Raw genomic sequence first — 5,917 nt, 5'->3', positions numbered from 1 at the left:
AAGCCACTATCCAGTCTTCTATCTTCCAAATGCACAGGTTGTGTGTTCCTGCAGCAACAATTACCTAAAAATATCTGATAATTACTTCCAAAATGTCAGTCTTTATAACCAGGTATTAGAATGTTCTAATTGATAGTGCAGCTGTAGCTTCAATGTCTGAAACTGGCATATGGCTTGCAATAGTCTACCTTGATCTGTTTTCTTTCTTCATAAAGCTCACTTACAGATTGCAGATTGCAGGCATGATCTACCTAAGGCTGGAATTTTTGCACCCTTTGTGTAATTTATCTCCTGCTTTGAGTGAGAGGGGTAAAACACTGAAGAAAAAAAGAAAAGAAAGTAAAGAAGAAAAGCTCAGAGGCCTATGGCAACCAAATTGTGTTAGAAACTTTCTAATTCTTGTTGCTTTTGCATTTCACGTCAAGAAAATACTAGGTCTATGGCCATGCTATCCCGAAGAAGCCCGATCCCGTCTGATCTCAGAAGCTAAGCAGGACTGGACCTGGTTAGTACTTGGATGGGAGACCACCTAGGAAGACCAGGTGCTGTAGGTGTAAAAAATTAAAAAAAAAATAAGGGATTGTAAGCTAACAAGGTTCTTGCAATCTGTGAGGTTAACTAAGAGTTGTCTCGCCTAAAAAAAAAAATTCTATACACATTCACATGTCAGCTAGGTTCACCATCATAATTTTTAAAATCTAAATAAGGTTGGCTGGAACCTTTATCCCAGAGATTGTGGAAAGTAAAAAGCCCTCTGCAAGCTGTGAATTTCTAAGGTGCTAATGCTATTATAGTCACCCATAGCTCTGAAAACTTGCTGTTGCTGAGACTGTTTTATTTCAGGGTCTTATGGTGCTGTATGTGTTGTTTCTGTTCTATATTATGTTGACTCAAACTCAGAACACAGCCCCTCTCCTTAATTTCCCAACAACCCACTCACAGAAGGAAAGTGGATGTAGCAGATTTCCTGAAACTTGGGGATATGGAGAGAAGGAATTTTTCTTTTTTATTACAAACGTGCACAGGACTTCAAATGGAGTGGTAGCCATCATTGTCTTTCTAAGATCCTCAGCTATTTCTGCAACTCGAGCTCCATTCTCCCACTATGTTGCTTAGCCTCCTTGCTCTCTCTTCATGTTTCTTTCCTTTTCTTTACTTCATGCTCCTGTCCTCTCAGGAGATATATAAAGATATTACAACTTTTCTTATGCAGAGCAATTCATTTCTCTCTAGTGCCCAAACTAATTGAATCTAAAACTAATTCTGGGCCTCCCTTTGTATACCCACAGTTATGCATTTAATACTTAAAAGGACCCATCCAACTGGGCTTGTTTTCTAGTATGTACATAAATAAAGTGTGTGTAATACATACATACATGCATACATACATACATACATACGTATATTTCATACACACATTCACATATATATATCTCCAAATTTATAAAACTTATAGGATATATCAATTACAACTTAAGTTTTTATTTGGCAATAGGATTTCGTATGAAGCAGCCTCCTAACTCATCTTCAGGGTTCTAGATTCTTTCTAGTCCTAATTGATTCTCTATACAGCTGTCAAATAAATCTTCTAAAAACTTTTTCATCATGCTATTTCTCTGCATACCACCCTTTATTACTATGATGATCTAGTAAATATTTAGATGCTAGTGGTTGATAATGAATTAGTATCTTACCCCCAGATAAGTTATGTATTTTACCAGGGACTTGTAATATCTTGAACTGGAGGAATGAGAAATAATCTATATGATGTGCTTAGAATAGATCCTGGAATAATAATAAGTGCTCAGTAAAGATTAATGACTAATATTGTTATTGTTGTGATATTGTTATTGGGATTTCAGGTGTGGTAGTGCTGGGTCAGTGGGAGGAGGGTATTAACAGGTAACAAATATCTCCTTTGTTGTATTCACCACTGCCCACCAACTTCCCCTGGCCAAGTCAGGAATTACCATTAAATGAATGTCCAAACTCCTTGGCCTTCCATGCAACATCTGGCATGATCAGACCCCCTCTATGTTTCTCCAAACTTTGATTCATCTGCACCCATACAGAATTTTATGTTCCAGTTATGCTTGTCTATACCTGTACCCAAACATATTATACTTACTAAGGTAACCTTAAATGGGAATTCTCATTTGGAACTAAGGGAATTATTCTGGGATCCATTTAAAGGATGGTGGTAGTTGGAGATAGGAGATTTGATAGGTAAATTAAGCATTGTTGAAGTCTTCCATCATTATGTACTTTCTATTTTCTAAACAGGGCCATATAATGATCACTTGCATTCCCCTTTACCTTTCATTAAGCATAGTGTTTCCCAAACATAAGATTAAAAGTGTTTTCTGAACCCCACTGATGCCTTGCTGTCTTATTGAGTGGGTTGTTTTTCTCTGTTCTGGCTTTAACCCCCTTAATGAGAACAGATAACCAAGGCAGGTTATATTCCCTAGAGTGAAACAGGGTTCTTCAGGGGCCAGAGGCAAACACTAAATATGTTAGCAAAATTAACAGAAGCAAGGCTCTCTGTGAAGCCCTCTGGACACTGGCAGGTAGGAGATGAAGGATCTGGACATGCCTCAACAGTCTCTGTCTTTAGCTGAAGTTTGTTCCAAGAACAGTTACACACTGTTGAATTCTGGCTCATTTGTTGGGCCATACTTTAATGAATGCTATCAATCAAAAAGCATGCTCCTTACTCATAGCTGAGTTTATTGTTGTCTTCTTGAAATGATTTCTTTGGCCCTCTAATCTCAAACTGAATTTCATATTGGAGACCATATTGAAAATACTATTATTTTGTAAGATGGTAAAGTTGGCCCACCCATTCCTCTCTCTACTTACCTGTAGGCAGGGAAATGGTCAGACACACCCCTCATCAAGATCCAGACTTGATCCAATTCATTATACCAACCAGAGACCCTTACCTCATTTATTTCTGGAGACTGTTTCCTTTCACAAGGAGAAGAACAAAGTGCTTTGGGAGAAGATCACAGTCCAGTCACAGGGATTTCTCTGACCAGACCCAGCTGAGTGGAGGTATATAGGATAGGGAAGTCTGGATTTTGAGGGTAAAAGAGACACCTGGGTCATAGTGCCTGACTGGAGCTGGCACACAACATCAGTATGAATGCCTGAATGTCTTAAGAAGATTGGATAAGAAAGTATAGAACCTGAAGAGCTCGGCTCATACTGCTTACTTCTCCCTGGGTGCTAAAGGATCAGTTAGCAAAGGTATTCTCAATTATCATCTCTCCCTTATCCTGGCCCAAAGCATAAAGTGGTTTCATCTGTATCAATACCTTACTCTGGAAAATCCACAGAGTTATTGTGAGGATAAAAAGTGGTAAGGATTGTGAAAGTCTTTGCAAATGGAAAATTGCTATACAAATGTAGTAACTTGGCTAGAAAAATCAAAGAACTTAAGGTCATCTAGGCCAATCCCCTATTCTATGGTTGAAGAACCCACTATTGTTATTATATTTAGTTGAGGATTTACAAAGATTAAAATTACTTGGGGAGTGATTGAGTCATTCAACAACTATTGAGTACTATTATTTTCCAGATGCTATTCTATGTGCTATAGATAAAACAGTGAATGAAACAGACAAGGCCTTTGCCTTCATGTAGCTGAAACTCGAGTAGGAAGAGCCATATAATATTCAAACAAAATAATATAGATAACTTCTGATAGTGATACATGGTATACAGGTAATTAAAATAGGGTTATGAGACAGTGACTGTGGGGAGCAATCTTAGATTATGTTGACAGGGAAGATTTCTCCGAGGAGGTAATCGTTAAACTTAGTTTTTAATAATAGAAGGAACCAGAGTGCAAAGACCAAGTGGAAGACCATTCCAGGTAGAAGGGATAGCCAGTGAAAAGGCTATCAATGTGGCCAGAACAGATTTTGTGAAGAAGAGAGTGCTATGAGAGGAGACCATAGAGTTAGGGAGAGATCAGATCATGAAAGGGATATTAAACAAACAAACAAACAAACAAAGCATTTATATTTAATTTTAAATGTGATGGGAAGCCATCGGAGGATTTTAAGCAAGGGAGTTACATTACTAATTTTGAATTTTAATAAGAATCTTCTGACTGCTGTATTTATAAAAAAATAAAAGACACAAGAGTAGAAACTAGAATAGCCATTAGGAGGCTGTGGCAATTGTATATTTGTTTAAAGTATTTGTATCTTCCTTGCCAAGATTTTCTGTATACTGAATGTATTTTCCCCTTCTTTAACTTTGAGCTTGGCCATGTGACTTGATTTGGCTGATTAAATGTGAGAAGATGTAACCTATATCCCATCAGAGCAGAGCTTCAAATGTACTTATAGTGGTTTGGCTCTGCTATCTCTAAACTGCATTCCACCATGAGAATAGTATAGACTTCAGTCTGGTCCTTTATACTCTTGTAGAACTAAGCTCATCCCAGAGGAGCCCAGCAGAGTTCACCTGAGATACAGCCCACATATAACTTGAGCAAGAAATATTTATTTCTGGAAGCCCCAGAGAGTCTGGGATTGTTTGAGGCTACTCCCCTCCCCCTACATACACACAATAAGAAAAAGAAAAAAGGAAAAAGGCAACCTAAAATCAAGAAATCCTGGTAGCAGTGGAAATGATGAGAAGTGATTGGATTTTACGTATATTTTGAATATAAAACTAGTGAGATTTGCTGATGTTTACAAGATGTGGAATGAAAGAGTAGAGTCAAGGATGACTTTTGAGACTGGTTGACCAAGGCATCTTATACCACAATGGGGAAGACTTGGGGAAGAGCTAATATGAGGGAAACCAGGAGTTCATTTTTAGCAATTTTAAGTTTGAGGTGATTTTTGAGATCCATGTATTGATCTACTTGTGCAACCCAACAAATATTTATTTACTTGGTTCATTTTACTTTATCTACAAAAAATAATATTTGGTAGCTTATATTAAAGAACTGGTAAAACCATTAACATAAGAGGATCCAGAGGGAACATTATACTGAAAAATTTTGGCAGAGGAAAACTACTGCAATTCAATACAATTATTTTTCAGCTTCTTAGTAACAAAAATGAAAAGGCAAAAGTAGTGAGTTGTAAAACTCATTTTCTGGGGAAGTGGTTCTTAATCTTGGCTGCAGAGTATAATTCTGGAGCTTGGCCAAGCACATTGTGAATGGTGACCCCCGGAGCTGCATGCACATCTCAACAGCCCTGTTTAAAGCTCACTCCTAATCCAAATTTAACTGGCCTAGAATGGAGCTGGCATGCAGATATGTTAATGTGGAGCCTGAATTGAGAAATGCTAGTTTTGTAGAAGAAAGAGTACCCATTGATATGGAAAGAAAACTTTTTCTTGAGCTCCAATTAAATTTGCTTTAGGCATCTTTATGTAAAGGGTATTGAGCTATGTAATGAATGATTCTATAGATAATTTCACATGAGCTACAGAAGACTTCTTCCTTTACTGCTTATTATATGTACCCTCAGTGAAAGCTGAAGAGATGAGGTTAAAATTATGGATGTGTAAAAGCAGAAGCCAGAGTGATAGGGTCCAGTTATGTAGTTTTCTGGTAATTTGGCATAGCAGAGTGATAAAGCTTGGAGAATCATGAAGAAGAAAGAATTAATGAAATCCTCACAAACACCAGTAGTTTCAACAAGACTACTCAGTTTGGCCATCAAGACACTCTGGAAGATTCCTCAAGGAGTAGAGCCTTTCAACTGGCTCTTTGCCCCTTAACCAATAGGTGCCTGTGGTTGGACAGGGGGTGGTTTGTGTTCTTTCCTTTTTGTTTTGTCACTATTATGCTCTCCCATGCCAAGCAGATTTTTCCTTTGGGAGAAGACACTTAGGCAGAGAATGAAATGAATGTACTGATGATGGTGGCAATTCTTTGTACAAC

The 5,917-nt window shown here is 37.7% G+C and overlaps 1 pseudogene; it reads left to right on the top strand.

Moving 5' to 3' along the window:
* The first annotated feature begins 435 nt into the window (after positions 1 to 435).
* LOC111733442 lies at positions 436 to 554 on the top strand (annotated as a pseudogene).
* Positions 555 to 5,917: the final 5,363 nt, after the last annotated feature.

The sequence above is a fragment of the Pteropus vampyrus genome, unplaced genomic scaffold (genome assembly GCF_000151845.1).
Source record: "Pteropus vampyrus isolate Shadow unplaced genomic scaffold, Pvam_2.0 Scaffold566, whole genome shotgun sequence".
NCBI lineage: Eukaryota > Metazoa > Chordata > Mammalia > Chiroptera > Pteropodidae > Pteropus > Pteropus vampyrus.
The sequence above is the reverse complement of the archived record's forward strand: the minus strand, read 5'-3'. Positions and strand labels throughout refer to the sequence as shown.